We start from the raw sequence: 21,094 nt of genomic DNA on the forward strand, positions 1-21,094 counted from the left end.
TCAATCAGACTGCTCTTATCGAAAGAGTAAAAAGGATCACTTTGCCAACAAAGGTCTGTACAGTCAAAGCTATGGTTTTTCCAGTGGTCTTGTAGAGATGTGAGAGCTGGACCATAAAGAAGGCTGGGCTCCAAAGAATTGACGCTTTCGAACTGTGGTGCTGGAGAAGACTCATGAGAGTCCCTCGGACAGCAAGGAGATCAAACCAGTCAATCCTAAAGGAAATCAACCCTGAATATTCATTGGAAGGACTGTTGCTGAAGCTGAAGCTCTGATACTTTGGCCATCTGATTAGAAGAATAGACTCATTGGAAAAAACCCCTAATGCTGGGAAGGATTGAAGGCAAAAGGAGAAGGTCATGACAGAGGATGAAATGATTAGATAGCATCACCAACTCAATGGGCATGAATTTGAGCAAACTCTGGGAGATAGTGGAGGACAGAGGAGCCTTGGGTGCTATAGTCCAGAGGAGCCTGGGGTTGCAAAGAGTTCGACATGACTTAATAACTGAAAAACAATATATAATTTTATCATTATAAAAATAAATAAGTTTAACTTACCCCCATTAGAAGCCCAGGTTACTGTATGTTCTAGCATGTAAATAATAATGTATTATTGAAGTATGCATGTATATAGCTATAAATAAATAAACATTCATAAATGACAGGGGTATATGTTCAAAATTTTAATCAACAGGGGTATAAATCAGAAAAGTTTGGAGATGAGGCTGCATCTGCAGTGAAGCTTCTGCACAGTGAAGGAAATCATTAACAAAATTAAAATTATAGAACAGGAAAAGATATTTGCAAACCACATATCTGATAATGGGTTAACATACAAAATAAACAAAAAACACATACAACTCAACAGCAAAGAAACAAATAATCCAATTTAAAAATGGACAAAAGACCTGAACAGACATTTTTCTAAAGAAGACTTACAAATGGCCAGCAGCTACACGAAAATGTGCTCAGCATCACTTATCATCAGGGAAATGCAAATCAAAGCCCAGAGTGCAATATCACTACACACCTGTCAGAATGTTATTTCAGAAAGACAATAGGTAAATACTGGAGTGGATATGGAGAAAAGGGAACACTTTTTTTTGCCCTGTTGGTAGGAATATAAACTGGTACAGTTACAATGGAAAACAGCATGGGGGTTCCTCAAGAAATTCGAAATAGAACTATGTATGATTCAGCAATCCTACTTCTGGGTATATATCCAAAGGAAATGACATCATAACCTCAAAGAGATAGCTGAACTCCCATGTTCATTGCAGTATTTTTAGCAATAGCCAAATTACGGAGACAACCTAAGTGTCCATTGATGGATGAGTGGATAAAGAAAATGTGATATATACGTATATATATCATGGGTGTGTGCGCAGTCATATCTGACCCTTTGCAACCCATGGACTGCAGCCCCCAGGTTCTTCTGTCCATGGAATTTTCCAGGCCAGAATACTGGAGTGGATTGCCATTTCCTCCTTCAGGGCATCTTCCTGACCCAGGGATTGAACCTGCATCTCCTGTGTCTCCTGCATTGGCAGGCAGGTGGATTCTTTACCATGGAGCCCCCTGGGAAGTCCCGTGTGTGTGTGTGTGTGTGTGTGTGTGTGTGTTTATTATATTATTCAACCTTGGAAAAGAAGGAAATCTTGCTATTTCAGATTCATTCGGATGAATCTAGATGGTATTATGCTAAGTGAAATAAGCCAGACAAAGACACATTGCACATGGTATCACTTATATAGGGAATCAAATAAGTAAAGTTGAGTTCAGAAACAGAGGATAGGATCACGTTGGCGTAGGAGAGATGGGGAGGGGTTAGTAAAAGCATCAACTTAAGGTTTAAAACACAAAGAAAACAGAAGAGGAAAAGCCTGGAGACTTCCACAGATCATAAGACCAACCCCAGGGGTAGAGCTGGTGTTTTCTGCCACCAACTGTTCCTTCTTCCAGTGAAAGTGTGGTGTGAGGGGAGCAGTGTGGATTCAGACCCCCTGCTGGGAGCCCAGCTCACTCAAGATGCAGCGAGTGCATGAAGAAGTTCTGGCCATGCAAATAAGTGATGGTGTATCACCAAATGGAATCTTATGCAACTTCTTCAAAGAACAGATCAACTTAGGTTGATGTAGAAAGATGTCTAAGCTACAGTAAGTAAAACAAGTCATAGAACAATGTATAATGTCAAATAAACTAATATATACATATACTCTATATTCATAGAAAATTTCTGGTAGCAGTGGTTACTCTAGGAAGTGGTACTAGATAGACAAGAGAGGGAAATTTTCTTTTTTCAGGTCCTGTTTAAATATTACGTGAACGGGGAATTGCCTGCCAGTCAGGTGGCTAGGACTTGGTGCTCTCATGGCTGAGGGCCTGTGTTCAGTCTCTGGTCCAGGGGGCTGGGACCCCAAAAGCCACACAACATGGCCCCCCCAAAAATCATAAATAGTTCAATATTTTAAAAAAAGATTTTTAAATAATCAAGAGTTTTGAAATCCTTTTTATTATTTTTATCCTGAGGAAATATATAGTAAATGTTTGTACCAACATGATCACAATAGCATTTATTATTAAGCTGTAAGATTGGGAATAACCTAAATGTCTAACATGAAGACAATGGTTAAGTAAATAATAGAAAATAGACTAAGACTCTTGAGAGTCCCTTGGACTGCAAGGAGATCCAACCAGTCCATCCTAAAGGAAATCAGTCCTAAATATTCATTGAAAGGACTGATGCTGAAGCTGAAACTCCAATACTTTGGCCACCTGATGCAAAGAACTGATTCAATGGAAAAGACCCGGATGCTGGGAAAGAGTGAAGGCAGGAGGAGAAGGGGACGACAGAGGATAAGATGGTTGGATGGCATCACCAACTCAATGGACATGGATTTGAGTAAATTCCAGGAGCTGGTGATGGATATGGAGGCCTGGCGTGCTGCAGTCCATGGGGTCGCAAAGAGTTGGACACGACTGAGCAACTGAATTGAATTGATAATGCAGTCATCTACAAAATCAATTTTCTGAAAATTTTAGCCGAATGGGAAAATGCTGACACTCTACCGATGAAAAAAGCAAGCTCCATGTAAATTCAATATTAATGTCAATGAGGTAAAAAATACACAGGGAGAAAAATACCCTAGAAAAAAACTCCCAAATGACAATAGTGATTGCCTCTAATAGTAAGATTATGGGGGATTTTTTTCTTTCTGGACTTTTGTATTTTCACATTCTTTTCAATTTTTTATGCAATGAGTAGGCATTATTTTGCAATGTGAGAGAAAAGGAAAGTAAAATACTGAGAAAACCATTACATGCATTCGTGGCATGAGTCAGGAGCTGAATTTTTATGTTTAAATTAGTTTCAGAAACACAGGAGTGGTTTCTAGGCAACCTGTTTGGGAAATCATGTTCCCATTGTTGCTGGAGTGTGCGTGAGTGTCTCAAAGAAAATGTACCTCAAGGATGAATCCTTGCGAAAGCAGATTCCTGTGAGGAAGAAACAAGCTTTGTCATGGAGGCTTGAGTTTCTGTGACCCCAGAGACACACAGGGACCCTGTAGTTTTTTTTTTTGTTTTTTTTTTTTTTTTTTGTGGCTGATGAGTGCTTGATTTTAATGAGGATTGCCGTAGGTAGGTAGAGTAGGACAGCTATTCAACTCTCTGCAAATGGTAGGGGAAATTGGGGTCGGGGAGGGGAACAGGGGCCAAAACCAATAACCCAGGAAGATAGCTTTCCAGAGAATCCAGGGCTGTGGATTCAGCTAGTGATGAGTCTGTACAAGGCAGATTGCAGCTCAAGATGCGACAAGATTGCCTCGTCATCACGTGAGCCATTTACTATCATTATAGACAATCCTGCTGAGCCAAAGGGCTTTTAATCAGGAAGAAACACTGAAAAATGGAACCGGAGCCGAGAAACCCTTGGCCCAGCCTGATGGGCTGTGGAGGATGGGCTGAGTCAGAAATGATTCTGAGCCTCGAGGGAGCCATGTTCTTTACAAAGGGTTCTTTACAAAGGGTACAAGGTGCAGATGGTGTTGTTCTCAACCCACGATGTGGGCTTGTGGACCTCAACTGCATTTTTCCAGCAAGAAAACATAAAGCGTTCTGCCTGGAAAATGGGGTCAGAGCTCGGCTTCTTGCTCCTCCACCCCCTGGTGGGAGTCTTCTGTAATTACAAAAATTAAGTGAGGAAGTAAACCCCAGGCGGGGGCTTCCTAGGCGGCTCAACGATACAGCATCTCCCTGACCACGCAGCAGATGCAGGAGACACAGGTTCCGTCCCGGGGTGGGAAGGATCCCCTGGAAAAGGACATGGCAGCCCACTCTAATATTCTTGCCTGGGAGATCCTAGGGTTTCCCTGGAGGAGCCTGGAGGACTGCAGTCCATGGGGTCTCAAGGAATCAGACACGACCGAGGACAGGGCAAGCGTTTGCAGTAATGATAGCTGTTGACTAAGGGTTACCGCCTCTGACCTCGGCTCCCTCTGGACCTCATCAGAGCTCACGGGGGAAGCTTCGGATCAGATCTGTCCTCAGGAGGTACAGATCCAGTTCCTAACAGAAGGTGGAACCGGAGGGCAGGAATCCTCCACAGAGGATGTGAAGTAAAGAGCCTCTTCTGTCTCCAGACTTGTGACCTCATGTCCTGAATTCCCCCTAGTCTCGGGCCACTGGACCTGGCCGCCTGTCCTTTAAAGTGGCAGATGCCTCGCGGGGAAAGGAAAGGGGGGACTGATATTTTTCTACCCTTCCTAGTGTGGGCTTCCCGGGCGGTGCTAGTGGTGAAGAGTCCACCTGCAGTGCAGGAGACAGGAGAGATGCTCAGTGATAAAGAATCTGCCCGCCAATGTAGGAGCCGCTGGAGATGTGGGTTCGACCCCTGGGTCTGGAAGATCCCCTGGAGGAGGGAATGGCAATCTGCCGGAGCACTCTTGCCAGGAGAATCCCACGGACAGAGGAGTCTGGCAGACTTCTGTCCATGCATTCGCAAAGAATCGGACACGACTGAGCATGTGAGCACACACCTCATGTGATAGACTTTAAGGGCAAGACCCTTCTCTTTCCATCTTTGCACTCTAGGACTTAGCACACGTGTTTGTCACAATGCTTCTAGTCTTGAACGATGTATGGAGCCCTGAGGTAGATGACATTACCCCTGTTTTTCCAGTGAGGAAACTGAAGTGCAGAGAGGTTCAAAAATGCCCAAGATATGTAGCTAATAAATGGCAGAGTAGGAACTCAAACTACAAGTTCCAAAGGATCTGCTCTTTTCTTTCCACCATGATGCCCCCTCCTGCCACCTCATGCCCTCTGGCTGGTTCAACCTGTCAGGTGAAAACCCCACTGTCTGTCCTTTGGGTCTATCCAGCCTGGAGCCCACCGTATTCCTCCTTGTCTGAACTTCTCATTTGGCAGCAAGTCATCCCTTCAAGGCATATTCTTCTTATATCACTTGTTTAACTCTCTTACTATTATTCAATTTTCCTTAGAGGTTTGTCTCTTTCTCCAAGCAGTCCATAAGCATCTTGAAGGAAGGAGTAATTTATTCATTCTTCACTAAACTGTGCCCAGCATTCAGTAAATATCTGCAGGGAGAATGATTTTAGCGGCAGAGTTCTGGTCCAAACATAACCTCCCAGGGCTTATTGGTACTAGGAAATTAGCAAACAATTTTAATTTTTTTCTGAAAACATTCTCATCAAAAACACCTAATTAAATGACTTTTTTACTGCCCCCCCCGCCCTCCGAGGGGCTAACTACCTAAGATAAGTTAAATCCAGATCTCTTTTTCTAGAAACTTAGCATCTTGAGCATATGTGTAGCTGGGTTGTTGCAACACTGGATTTGGGTCAAAGGTGGAATCTGAATTCAAATTCGCCTCTTCCATTCCAACTGGAATCTGTTGGTTCCCAGGCCAGATACAGGATTCTGCTCCAACAAGCTGCGACACGGTGGACCTGGGAACAAGTAGCTGGCTTCCCTGCCAGATGCATTTACGTCTGGATTTGTTTTGCCTTCCTCTTACGGCTGCCCTCCAGGGAGCCATACCTGGCACAAGTATGCACATAGTCAGGTTAAGATCCAAAGCGCTCAGCCCCCAACATCCTCCCACAGAGGACATCAGACAGCACCAGTCCTCAGGGGAAGCAGGCCAAGGCTGCCAGGGGCAAGTGTGCTGTGGGCGGGTGTCAGCTGCCATCCTGACAGGCTCTGGCCTCTCCAATCATATATTTCATGAACATTTATTGGACACTTCTTGTTTGCCAGACACTGGGGATACAGTCACAAATAGGGCATTTGGGAGGTGCTAGTCTAACACGTATCCATTGTAAACAAACAACTGGATACACGTTAGATTAGAAGTGTGTGTGAGACAGTGATGAGAGAATAGACTCTGTATAATTTCAATACCTTTAGATCATGACATTTTTGCACCCTGTTTTATGTCCCTGGATATGTTCTGGTGTCCCTAGCTTATAGTCTATGGGAACTTGATTAGAATTTGTATCCTACTGTTGTGTGAAAATTGTATGAATCTTAATTATGTTGAATTGGTTCATGGTGCTCTTCAGGTCTATCATATCCTTCTATTTTTCTGTATATTCACTACTTTTTGAGAGTTTGATATTGAAACTCCAACTAAGAATCTTAATTTATCTACTTAAGAAATGATTGTAATATATAGTGGAACTGTAAAAAAAAAAAAAAAAAGAAAAAGAGAGAGAAAGAGAGAAGTGTGAGAAACCTCAAGAACAAACACAGAGGGAATAGCACAGAATTCTGCCCCAGGAGGCTGGGAAAATCTTCATTGGTTAGGTGATTCTCAAAATGTCTTGAAGGAGAAGTTGTTCCTGGTTGGGTGAGGCAGGATGAGGGCTCCAGGCCGAGGAACAACATGCATAACAGCATAGAGGGGAGAAGGAATGTAGGCAATGCACCTCGTTAATAACACTGGGTGGGATGAGCCAAGATGAGAATATGAGGGTCCTCTTTGACTTAAGGTGGGTCTCCATCCAATGGATGATGGGAGAATGTGGAAGGATTTCAAACAGTGAGGAGCTGTAACACAGATTTCAAAATGTCTATGTAATGACAATGAGGGTTTCCCTGGTGGCTCAGACGGTAAAGAATCTGCCTCCATGCAGAAGACCTGGGTTCAATCCCTGGGTTGGGAAGATCTCCAGGAGAAGGGAATGGCAACCCACTCCAGTGTTCTTGCCTGGAGAATTCCATGGACGGAGGAACAAGCGGGGGCTACAGTCCTCAGGGTTGCGAAGAGTCAGACAGGACTTAGCAGCTACACGTTCACTTTCAGTGACCACGTGAGGGCGGGATGGGAGGAGGCAGAGCCTGAAGCAGGGGGACCGGTGATCACAGGCGTCCAGGCCACAGCACCCTGTCTGTGTCAGGAGAGATAAGAGGGGCGGTGTGGCCTTAGCTGATGGGACTGATGCATCCTCGCTAGTGACAGATGGGCTGTGGTGGTTTGCGGGGGGAGACTAGGACATGCCCAGTCCCGGCATGGGGAGATGGGGATGGTGGCCCCTTTCACCGAAATCAGGAATGCATGGTGGAGGTCAGAGAAGAAGGTACAGGTAGTGGGTGAGTTAAATTTTGACCACATCTAACTTGCATGTGGGACCTCCAAGCAGAGCTGCCTAGTGAGTGGTTGGTATTTGGGACTCCGAGCTCCCGGAAGAGGCTGGTTTCTGATGGTAGAGGCTGGATCAGGCTTTCGTTTCTGCAGACATTCAATAAACATTGTTTTGAGAAGCTAATTAATGATTACAGGGCACTGGGAAAATAGAATGATGTTGCAATGTAAATGTGGATGCTCTTATAGTAATGGACTGATGGTTGCAGAAAAGCTCAGGCTAAATAACACTAATTTTTTCCAGCTATAAATAGACCTTCTTCTGCAGTCAGGGTTTTCAATGGCACAGTGAAAATAGATGCAGCAGTGGAAGTTAGGAAGACGGGCAGAGACATCTTGTTTACAGGGAACAAATGGTAGCAAAGTCCAGCCACAGTGGAAAGGTAGGGGTCTGACTTGGTGCCAGAGTTTAGAGTCTAATATTCTGGGTTCAAATATTGATTCCTCAACTAATTGGTTAGGTGTCTGTAATAGATTATCAGATGTGTAATAGATGTTTGATAACTACTTTTAGAGATACAGACACAGTTTTAAGCTCCTTAAAACCTCAGAAAAACCTCACAGTATGTCCTTTATTAAGCTTCCTTTGGAAACTAGTAAACTGAACACAGAGCATTTAAGTGATTTGTCCAAGGCCACTCAGCTAAAAAGTGGCATTTCCAAGATTTGAACTCAGACAGTCTGGCCCAACTAGGGCCATCTGGGAAGCCCCAGAATCCTTTTAAAAAGAGTCAGTTAACTACTGTGTTATGCTGCCTTTCCATGTAAAAAAGTAAAAATAAAGGAAACGTCTCACTTTGCAGAGCTTTTCATTATCACTGCATGGATTTGGTAAAGGGCAAATCGCATAATTTACATTAAGGCCTAAATCACAGGTGGACATTTTCACTGTGTTCTCCCATAATTGATCCTTCAAGGAAGCAGTGTTCAACAATTTGTTCCAGACCTTCTTTCCACAAAAAGCTACGGGAGTTCCTATAGTTGTGTGACTTTGTATTTGCAGGCCATGGCAGGCTCCCTGAGCAGCATTACCATTCAGCAAGAGATCTGTTCAATTCAGCGTAATCTTATTGAGGGCTTTCCAGATGGCTCCGTGGTAAAGAATCTGCCTGCCAATACAGGAGATGCAGGAGACTTGAGTTCGATCCCTGGGTCGGGAAGATCCCCTGGAGAAGGGAATACCAACCCACTCCAGTATTCTTGCCTGGAGACCCCATGGACAGAGGAGCCTGGCAGGCTATGGTCCATGGGGTCACAAAGAGTCCAGCATGACTGAGTGACTAAATAACAGCAACAATTATAATGATCACGGGGCTCATGAGTCAGAGAGACTTTGGTTCCATCCTGACTCTGCCTGGTAGTATTAATTAAAACCCTTTAAGCCTGCTTCCTCGTCTGTTCATGGGATGATATTAATTAACTGCATAGGGCCATGAGGGTTACAGACTGTGGTACAGAGTTCATGATCCAGAGTAAGAGTCATTAATGGCACTGAGACACAACTAGATATGTGAAAAGGGGAAAACGCATTCTAGGAAAAAGGAATTGCAGAAGTCTTGCTTTGGCAGGGACCTCGGAGTGGCTGAAACACTAAAGGAATCAACAGGAGACTGTCTTGTAAATTTATTAAGCCATTAGCATTCTATTAATTCTTCAACAGTCAGCATTTCTCTCTCTATAGGATGTATATAACTATTAAAGCAAAACTCATGATTTTAAGAAAATAATTTCCCTCAAACATTTGAACGCTGACTGCGAGCCTAAATTAATAAATTCTTTCATCCATTTAATTAAAATCACAACGTGAGCACACTGGATTTTCATAGATGTGTCAGAAATCTTAAAAAACTGACAAGATGTACACTGAAGTTGCAGGGGTTACAGAAATTATCATGTAAAATATATTTTAAAATTGCTACTATCATGGATTTAAGTTGGTTGTTCCTCATATCCCTTGTTAGCCATATTTTAATTCTTATTTTTATTTTATACCTTCCTGGAATTTCTATTTCTATATCAATTTATAGCAACAATAATCATACACACCACTCCCACCATGCCAAAAAATTTCAGTCCAGCCGAAGTTGCAGATTTTGAATTATCAAATGATTGGTTCTTAGCGAGGAAACCATACCTAGCAATTCAAGCCTGCACAATTAGTCTTTAGGTTGAAACTTTTAAAAACAATCAAGTCTCAATTTTGATTTCACAGACCTTTAACGTCCCTTTTAACTTCTAATAGATTTTGAGTTTTGAAAACCAAAAGAAGCATGGGTTCTTTAAAATGTTCATAGTCTGGTCCACAGTCAGGGAAGGAGAAGATGGGATGAACTGAAAGGGTAGCATTGAAACATATATATCGCCATATGTAAAATAGTTAATGGGAAGTTTCTGCATAACACAGGAAGCTCAACCTCCTGTGCTGTGACAACTCAGAGATGGGGTGGGATGGGGAGGGCGAGGGGGTGGGTGGTTCAAGAGAGAGGGGCGTATGTATACTTATGGCTGACTCACATTCCTGTAAGGCAGAAGCCAACATAAAGCAATTATCCTCCAATTAAAAATTAATTTAAAAAAAAGTCCCTCAATTCAACCATCATAATACATTGATCTGATCTGTTACTAATTGCCAGCTTGCATGTGCTTTGTTAATACCTCATTACGATGGTAGTGTCATCTAGAGCCTCACTACTCAAGTGTGGCCCATGGACCAGCAGCATTAGCGTCATGTGGACAAAGAATCTCCACTTCAGACCAGCAGGCTCACAACCTGCATTATAACGAGACATCAATCTACCCTGTAATTTGCACTTTAACACTGAGAAGCACTGATATAAACAATTCATCTGCTTGGAGATGGCGGCTCGTCTGCAGTTGGCACTCCTCTTCTGGCCATGCAATTCATTTATCCTCCTGGCACCCACTCTTGCTCCCCCTCTTTCTTAGTCTGAGATTTCATTTTAACTGCTGAGATTTTCTGCAACACTGGCCAAGAGAAGCAGGTCTGGGACTGAATCCGAGGAATCCAGTACTGGAAGGAGTAGATGAGGTCGAGTTGTCCAGAAATCTAGGAAAAAAACCAAGAGAGTGTGACTGTCATGGAAACCCAAAGCGGAGACCTTTCAAGGTTCTCTAGTCAGGTTCTCTTATCACACGGATGAGCACATAGTAAGTCCTCCATAAGCATCAGCCTTGTTCCTGTGATTATTAATAGTAGTAATTAAAAAATGAAGAACAGATGTTGTGTTGCACAAGCTGGGGAAACCCAAGAGGCATCAGTACAGAGATTTCTCATAAGAGTAATATTCCTGGACCCTTTGAGACAGGATTTATGATCCCTCCAGGGTATTGAATGAAGAAGAGTTGATTTGTAGAATAAACTCAGAAAAAAAATTAAGGTCAGAGGAAATAGTCTGTTCACTGGTGTGTTTACATTCCTTTCTGAGGACAGGATGAGTGGTGTGAAGGAAGAAGGTGATAACACATCTACGTACACTGATTTTTGCAGAAGGGCATAACTTTTCCTCCACTGTATAATCTGGACCCTGACCTTGAATTCTGTTTTCAAATGTCCTGCCCCAAAGAAATGAGAGATCTGGTCCTACAAATCCGATGAAGAGTTAGTTCCCCTGAGACCTGAGAGTGCTCTGTTAAAAATTAATCTGGCTAAGGAATGAGGACAGAATAACCCAGGAACATTCTAGAAAGTATATTGATTAGGACACACTAGGTCTGGTAATAGTCTACTTCATAGCTTAAATTTGTTGGTAGGTTGCATTATCACAAGCATTTAGCTATTAGCCAGAAATCCTAGGTAAACCGATGGGTCTCTGTAGATTTTGTATCTGACGCTGTTGCATTTCAAGCTCTGTGTGTGCGTGCATGCGTGCCTCATCTCTTTAAAGTTGGCTGAAAACCAGATTTCACTTGTGACGTTATCTTTAATGCCCTGTGTGGGGATCTGCAGGGAGTTGACAGCGACACCTGGTGGCTGATACGGTAAAGTACCCTGGCTTTGTTAGAACAGAAAGGATTTGAATTGTGTCTAAAATTTGGTTTTTGATCGAGAATTCTTCATTCCAGTTCTTTTTGTAGAATTGCAGTTACTTATTTAAAAAATAGGCTTTGATTCTTTTAGATTATTTTTATATCCTCCAGCCTTTTTTTCCTAAAGAAGCCATCGATCAGGTGGATTGACCAGCGCCATAGCTGGGCTAGGAAGGACAGGACTGGGCCGAGGCAAATGCAAATTTAAGGAGGTGCCAGAAACATCAGTAATGAATATAGATCACGTTCTAATGCAATTAATTTAAAAAGTCAAAATTAATGCAGAGACTTCATTATAAACAAAAACACTAACATTTTAAATGCAGGAATCAGCATTACTGATTTTCCCTTTTTTATCTCAGGTTGCATATGGCTCCAAAGGCACTGAAAAGAGCCAACAAACTCGATGGCCCAGCCCCTCCCCGGGTCCACGCACGTTCAAGGAATGCATGGCAACCGCCCCACCTCCATCCATGGTTTCCTGGTCCCTCCTGCGTCTCTGCCCGTGTCCTCTCATTCTGGCCAAGGCTAAGGAGCCTGGGTCAAGGGCAGTGATCGAGAAGAAGGAAAAATAGCAGAAACCTTAAAGGTGGCCCTGGGGGGAAAGTTGGGGATGGAGCCTTCCACTTCTCCTGTTTTCCTGTAGAGACCCTCCTTGCCCCAGGTTCTTCCCAAACCTGCTTCTCAGGAACGGCCGGAGTCCCCCACTCACACCTCGCTGCTCTGCGCTGAGCGGCCCGAGGTGGAGGAGGGCACTGTTCCAGTGAGAAGCCCCTCTTGCTTCTTTCTGCTTTGACACGCCCGCTTTGTTCCCCTGTGGCCGGGACCCGGGCAGGGCATGGGGCGGGGGGGTGAAGGTCTGGGACTCGGGCCTGCGGGGGTGCACGTCTGTGGGGGACGCTGGCAGCGGGTCCATCTCAAGCGGCCTGCAAGGGTGCGAGTGCGGTCCCCGCGTTTCCCCATCCTCTTCGCGAGAACTGGCAATCCGGAAGCAGCCTGCTGGGCTCGCAAGAGGAGAGGCTTCCCCTCCCGCATCCTCCTCATTTGCCTTTCACCTAACTCTGCCTGGTAATCAGACTGATGGTGACTGCAAATAGCAGGAGGAGATTGTGCAATTGGAACCACAGAAGCCGCTGTGAAAAGAGGAAGTAAAGCCGGCGGGTTGAGAACTCACTGGGGTGAAAAAGGATCAGAAACTCAAGAACAAAGAAGAATTTCAAGAAAGCCCTGAGAAGCAAGTGACCCTGACAAGGAGGCCCAAATTGTCTCATGGACAGGGCTGCTCAACACAAAACGAAGACAAACGCCGGGAATAAGAGGAAGCCAAGAGGTGCTCACGCCATGCAATTGTGCAAGGTGTTATGGCTTTCCAGTATAAGCCCCCTGGGGGTTTCAGGCAGAGGCACATGAGCCCTCTGACAAAGCACAGACATCAGAGCCGGCCCCAGCCCCCAGATCCCTCACTGGGACACACCCGATACCCTAGATCACGTATCAGCCGTTCTCCTGACCCAGAAAACTGCACACCCCTTATCACCTGCTTGTGGCTCTGCATGAACCTGGCTCCTCTCTCGGCAAGGTGATGGGTCTCTTTTTACCAGCAGAGGTTTTGCTGACTGCTGGAGCCCATGTGGACAGCAGGGGAATCATACTGACATTTATCCACAACCTGCTGTACACGAAGTATGTGTTTAGCGCTTTATCTGTTTTGTCCTTAATCATCACAATAAACCTTTTAAGTAAATATTATAATTATCATTTTTACAAATGACAAAGTGAGTGAAGTGAAAGTCGCTCAGTCGTGTCTGACTCTTTGAGACCCCATTGACTATACAGTCCGTGGAATTCGCCAGGCCAGAATACTGGAGTGGGTAGCCTTTCCCTTCTCCAGGGGATCTTCCCAACCCAGGGATCGAACTCAGATCTCTGAGACTCAAAGAAACTATGTGACGTGCTCATACTCACGTAAATAATAAATGATGGTCTCAGAATTTGAACCTGGGCCACAGGACTGCTACTCTGTCTTTATGTTAGATCATGTTAGGTCAGCAGAAACATGAGGAGATGGCTCCCCACCCTCCTCCAGCATCCATGGCAGACACTGCTAATGATACTGGTGGTTGTTCCCTTCGATCTAGGACTATATACAAGGCACCGTCTACATATAAAGAAGTGGAAGTTATGATCCATGTTATCAAGGAGTTTCCTTTGACACAGGCTAAAATATAATGCAGCTGCAGACTGGCAATATAAGGCCGTGAATAACACTCCAACCTTGAGTGCTAAAGAGATTCTGGCAAGCTTTATGAATCATAGGAAATATATCCAGTGTCTTTTGTCTGAAAGCTGGCCTTTTCCCTGCATTCTAATTCCTTGGATTTCTTTTCTCAGCCTAGATATTACTCATTTATTCAATCAATAGATTTCTCTGGGTCTAAGACTACAGCACAGAACGAGGCCAAGTCCCTACTCTCAGGGAACTTAATTTCCTGTAGGAAGACAGACAATAAACAAGCAAGCAGTCAGAGGCAGCCGTAAGTGGGATGAGGCTGTGAGGCAGGGAGATGGGCAGATGTGAGCGGACTGCTGCTCTAGGTAAGCTCATCTGGGAAGGGCCTTCTGATAAGGTGGCATTCTAACTGAACCAAGAGGGAGGAGAGAGAGGGAGCCAAGAAGATATCACCAAGGGTCTCGCAGGCAGAACAGGAGGAACAAAGGCCTGTTTGTGGGATGGCCGAGACCAGCCTGGCTGGAGTGCAGTCAGTGCAGGGAGATTGTTAGAGGTAGAAAGACAGGGCCTTGTAGCTGCCGGTAAGGATTTGGGCTTTTACTCCCGAGCGAAACAAGCATCCACTGGGGAGAGCTGAGGGGAGGGGTGGCAGGGTCAGACGGGCACTTCAAAACGCTCACCTGGGGTGTGGTGCCAGGACCATGTGGATGTAAGTAGCCCCCTCTGCCTGTTTTCTAGGAGGTCCTCTTTCCTTCCCTCTGGAATCCCTTTTGTTCTGATTTCACCTGCATTTCCCCAAGCCAGATGGATTGGGCACAGCTGAGGGGCGGTGGGGTCACCATCCTTGAAGCAGAGTAGGGGTCTGGGGGGCCACCTAGTGAAGCTGCTGGAGTCCTGCCTCCGGGGTGTCTCTGTCTCACTCCTGGGGACCCGAGAGGGTCTCACGTGTACTTCTGGAACATTCCTCTGCCGCTCACTGCTCTCAGCCCCTAGCCTGGCTGTTGCCGCGGGTTCTAGCACCACTGCATACGTCCCCCGTATCTCGGGACTCTGATTCCCTGCCAGAGTCATCCTGCGGTCACCATGTGGACGTGAGGAGAACTGTCAAGCCTCCAGACATCAGACAGGACTGATGTGGGCTCTCCGGTTTCCACGTGTTTCTGTTCAGTGGAAAGTCTCCTTTTATGGAGGAGAGCTCCCTCTCTCTAGGAATCTGGTACAGGACCCCTGGGAGGCTGCACTGGAAGACAGGTGGGATCTAATGGAACTGGCTGAGCTGCATTCAGTGTCAGCTCCAGACTCACCAGGCATCTGCCTACATCATGCATGTGCCTCGGGACTCTTTTCCCTGCAGGCTATGATCCGTCTTCATCTGGAATGCTGACCCCTACTGCAGTTTCTCTGAGCCTGGTTAAGTGGGTTTAAGGGTTTGATGACATATATTAAGATCCAGCAAACTCTGACCAGCCATCTATTTTTGTAAATAAAGTTTTATTGGAACAAAGTCATGCCCATTCATTCACATATTGCCTTTGGCTGCTTTTAAAACAGAACAGCAGAGAGGAGTGGTTGCTAGAGAGACCATATGGCCTGCAAAGCTGAAAATATTTACTATCTGGCCCTCTATCTAAAGAGTCTGCCAACCTCAGTGATAGATTTAGATCTGCTAACTCTCAGAGAGCAGAAAGGAAGAGTGAGGGCTTCCCTGCTGGCTCAGTGGTAAAGAACCTGCCTGCTCATGCAGGGGACATAGATTCTATCTCTGGCCCGGGAAGATACCAGACGCCTTGGGACAACTAACCCCATGTGCCTCAACCACTGAGCCAGAGCCCTGGAGCCTGGGAGCCACAACGAGAGGAAACCCCTGCAATGAGAAGCCCAGGCACCTTGATGAAGAGAAGCCCCTGCTTACTGAGACTAGACAGAGCTCCTGCAAAGCAGCGAAGACCCAGTGCAACCAAAAATAAGACAGATAAACAGTGAGTGAATAAAGAAATTCTTAAAAAGAGATGAAAAGACTGCTACAAAAACATGTACATAATGAAATCCACAGTGGATTGACAATAGTACTAATATTGCAATGAAAAAAGGAAGAAACAAGGCAAAGGAAGCACTCCTGTTCTCCCGCTCATCGTGCAGAGTGCTTGTCAGATAAAGTAATTATTCTCTAATCAGGTCTGTCAAGAAGTTGGAAGACAGAGAAAGAGGAAGAAGGGCAGGGGGTGGGGAGACGGGAGAGAAATGAGTAGATGATAGGTAAATTGTGGCTAGAGTCTATGTGTTCAGTTTTTTTAAAATGCTGCGGTTGCATTCTTCCCTTTTCATCATCACTTGTTTAGTCCTTTTTATGGTTAAACACTGTTATTAGGGTGTTACCAAGTCAAATTTGGGTCCTCTCACCCAGCTCAAAGCAGAGCCAATCTTCTGACACCACGTTGTGCTAAAGAAAAGTGTAGTATTCATTTCAAAGTGTCAAACAAGGAGAATGGGTGGATAATGCTCGAAGACCTAAATTCCCCAGTGGCTTTCAGGGAAGGGCTTTTAAAAACATCACTAGAGGTGAGCAGCTCAGGAACATTCTTCTGACTGGTTGATGGTGAGGTAACAGAGTAGTCTTTCAGAAGTCAACATTATCAGCCTTCTGTTTCCCATCTGGGGTCTCTGTGATGGTGGTCAGCGTGGTTAGCGTCTTCTACCTGGTGGCGGTCTTACTACCTACGAAACAACTCAGGGACATGGCTCAGGATATTATCTTTAGCCCTTGAGGAAGAACTGAAGCTCCTTGATTTTGTTTTAGGGCTAAAGTATTATTATTTTGCCTTGCTTGACTTCTTTCCTCATTTTCTCACTTCTCTTATTGAATTTGCTCTTTAGAGCTCGTGGAAGGCCAAGGAGGATAAAGCTTTTCTACAAACAAAAGGTGGGGGACATGTCGGTGTGTGTGGGGGGTGTCTGTCCCTGGGAAGGTCCTGCAAGCTCCTGCGTGGTTTCAAGAGTTTCACATATGTTAACTCATTTAGTTCTCAAAACAAGAGAGGCAGATACTACTAGACTTGTCCTCATATTGTAGATGAAAAAACGGAGGCACAGAGTGGTTAAGGAATCCATCCAAAGTTAACACAACTAGGAGGTGCCAGGAAGGCTTGAATCCAAGCAGTCTGACTCCAGATTTATGTTCTTAAGATCTATACTGTTTTCTTGATTACTAAAAGAAACCAGAAAATGTTCAGAGAGTATGGCCTCAGTAGGTAGTAATCCTTTTGGCATGATTTGACATCCTAGCTACCAACCCTTATCCCAAACTTTGGTGCATGGTAAAAGAATTTGGAGATTATTCCTTAAAAAAAAAAGAAAGAAAGGAAAAAACCTTGCATTTTTAATTTTGAGATACAAGCTCAGATGAATCCGTTAGAAAGTAGCATGAAATAAGGCCTCAGGCACCGAGGTCCATCGGGGCATCTCTTGAGATTTCAGTGCGTTGGGAGGAGGCGTTGGTCAGCAGGTGACAGCTCTGGGCACCCAGGATAGTTCTCCTCCACCAAGAGCTTGGGCTCCAGGGAGGCTGAGGGGCTCTGACTTGGCTCTCGAAGGAAAGTTGTTGTCCTGTCCTGTCTGTGCCCTCTCTGGGTAGACCTGTCTTTTCATCTGTAAAACAAGGTAAGTCAGCTAGATGGTCTCCGTGAGTTTTTCAAGGGTTAAACATATTCTGATTCCAGACTTAAGGACATGGAGAAATTATTCATGCCATGTTAATTTGTAGGGGGGGGAACCCTTTACAAAATATGTTTGATTTTTGCAATTTTTATTTAAAAATACATGTAACAGAATGAAGTTATTTGTCCTCTTCCCTCCTTTGATTTCTCCCCATCTCCCCCTCTGTGCTACTGGGAAAGAGGGTGTTTTGGCAAAAGAGTTCATGAGGATTCTCTGTCGAGGGGAACTCCATTTCAAAGAGAGGAAGCACTGCCATCCTTCTCCCAGAATGGAGCCGGGAATGCCCTCAGAAGACCTGACCTCATTGGTCAAAGGGTTCTCACCAGTTTCAGCTAAAAAGGGTTGAGCAGGGACCCTGAGGGAGGGAGGGGGTAGGGAAGGATGAGAGGCCATTCAGGGTAGATCCTGCGCAAACTACAGTGCAACCCCGTGAGAACAGAAAAGGAGTGTTTAGAACACCCTTGGTACTTCTTTGTGCTCTTGATCTGCATGGAGTGAGCTTTCCTACTGACCCGGGTCCTTCCAGGTCTCATGGGATATGACAATACAGTTCCATGAGTGTTTAAAAAACGGCCACAGCATGAACCCTCTCTGCCTGGATGGATTCTTCTGAGCAACCTTTCTTTTCCTTCATTGTGTTTCTCTATACTTTCTAACTTGCTGCACCAGACATATGTTGCTTATATAATAAAAATTGTGCTTAAAGCTATTAAGATTGTATCAAATGTCTCTAGTATCCTAATATTATATTTTGGGAACAGACAAGTTCCCTGAAATTTGTCCATAGAAGAGGATTTGGCTCATAGTCAAATCTGGACATGATTTCAGAGCCAGATCAGCTCTGAAATGGCTGAAATACTTTATTTTGGCAAGGAATGCTGCTTTTCAATACCTTGGCCACCTGATGCAAAGAGCCAACTCACTGGAAAAGACCCTGAAGCTGGGAAAGACTGAGGGTAAGAAAAGAGGGCGACAGAGGATGAGATGGTTGGATGGCATCACAAACTCAATGGACATGAGTTCGAGCAAACTCAAGGATATAGTGAAGGATAGGGAAGCCTGGTGTGCTGCAGTTCACGGGGTCACAAAGAGTCAGACATGACTTTACTAATGAATAACAACAAGCTGCTTCTCAAAAGATGCAGATATTGGAAGGATTTGTGATCTCTAGAAATTTTCTGAATTGTAGGTCCCCGGCCAGGGCCAGGATATACTCCCTCAGATGGTTCTATCACACAAACTATTGTGAAATGCTGTTCGGAATTTCTACCCATGATCCAGGAAAGGTAACTGCTGGCCTGAATATCATGAACTTACCAACTTAAATAGTTTAGTGCTCTGTGAACCTGAATAAATATGCTAACAGATGTGATCCTTCCAAAGTTAATGGGCTTTCAGGAAATGGGATGTAGCCTGGAGCTTCCAGATTTCTGGATGGCTGTGGTTTATTCAGATTATCTTCATTGCCTGAGAGTATGTTTTAGAAAGTCAGTCTGAACTATGTCTGCTTGATTTTTAGCCTTATTGAACTATAAGTGGTGAACTTAACGGATTACTTCTTCCACTAGTTTCTTACAAGTTATAGGACCACTATGTTAAAGACCTCTCTGTCACTCTGTCTGTAATTTGGAGCTAATGGAAGCGTAGTCATTGGGTAAATATGTGTAGGTCCCTAGGAAAACACCTAGTGGTTGTTTTTTTTAGTTTAAAATTTTTCTTTCTTTCTTTATTTTTGACTGAACTGGGTCTTCTTTACTTTGCGTGGACTTTCTCTAGTTGTGGTGAGCAGGGATGACTTTTCTTTGTAGTGCACAGGCTTCTCATCGCAGTGACTGTTTTTAAAATGAATTTAAGAGGAGTTTGCTTTCTAGTTATTAACATCTTTGCCCTAAAAGGCAGAATTGCCCCCCTCAAAAGTATTGGCTTAATGTGGTTTGTGTTAACATTGACAGATGAGCTTCAAGGTAGTCAGTTCAGTTGCTCAGTCGTGTCCAACTCTTTGCGACCCCATGGACTGCAGCACACCAGGACTTGCTGTCCATCACCAACTCCTGGAGTTTATTCAAACTCATGTCCATTGAGTCAGTGATGCCATCCAGCCATCTCATCCTCTGTCGTCCCCTTCTCCTCCTGCCTTCAATCTTTCCCAGCTTCAGGGTCTTTTCAAATGAGTCAGTTCTTCGCATCAGGTGGCCAAAGTATTGGAGTTCCAGCTTCAACAACTGTCCTTCCAATGAACATTCAGGACTGATTTCCTTTAGGGCTGTTACCATGTTTAAAAAGAATTCCAAGTGACTGACTGAATGAACTGAGTTAACGGAAAGCAATCAGGCTACCAAAGATGATTACTTTTGAGGCGGCTTACAAGCAGCTGGAGCAGTGGCTAACACCATGTGTTTGTTCACTGATCACTTACTCCCAGGGCCGTTCCCAGTGATGAGGCTTCAGAGACATAAGATAGAGCATCTCTCCCCGTGAGAAGAAGAGGCCGCGTTAGCGTGGGGAGCACATTGAGCAGGGGTGGGTGGCCTGGATTCTGACTCTGGCCAAGTGCTGCTGGAGGCAAGCCACTCGAATCTCTAGACATCAGCTTCCTCATGCGAAAATGAGGCAGCTGACTCCATTTCAAAAGGACCTTCAGCCTCTGAGATTCCCGAGTGGATGGTTTTTTCTAGAAGGGAGGGCTGTGCGTGGGCACCAGGAACTGTGTCATCTGATGAATGAGTCAGACTGAGGGCGTCAGGAAAGTTACATCTTCACGATCAACACAAGGGCACAGGCAATTAAAAAACACACTTAGCTGACGGCTTGAGTGTCTGTTCCATTCCGAGGATATATTCCTGAAGAGGGACAGGGTGACTCATCAGATGGCTGTAACCTGATGAAGTAGACCTATCCAATTTCCTTGCTCTGATTCCAGGCAACCGAATGATCTTAATTTAGTTTTCCAAGGCAGTTTCCCCAGGCAAGAGAAGGGACAGACTATGACAATTGGAAACTGACCTTCTTTTGTGTGAGCAGAATTAGATCACATATGAGAAATGCCTGAGAGTATATAAAGTAGCATTCAAATGCTAAGCATCACTGGTTATGAATCATTCTTATACATTCTTAGCATTTGAACTTTTTTTTTTTTAAGTGCTAGTAAACCGTGGATGACTTGGTAAATGCAGAAATTCTGTATCTGCAAAGCTGATCAGAGGTGAAAATGACTAGTATTTACATGAAAGTGAAAGTCGCTCAGGTGTGTCGGACTCTTAGCGCTTTACAATTTACAAACGGTTTCTACATACAGTACCCCAGTAACTCTAGCAGAGAGGGATTCTTTTCCCTGTCTCCAGTTCAGGAAAGCTGTGTAGAATGAGGGAGGGTTTGGACTGGCAGTCAAACCTAGGTCGTCTACTGCTAGTCCAAATCTCAGGACCGCTGCAGCC

This window comes from Muntiacus reevesi, chromosome 16 (assembly GCF_963930625.1).
Source record: "Muntiacus reevesi chromosome 16, mMunRee1.1, whole genome shotgun sequence".
NCBI classification, from domain to species: domain Eukaryota; kingdom Metazoa; phylum Chordata; class Mammalia; order Artiodactyla; family Cervidae; genus Muntiacus; species Muntiacus reevesi.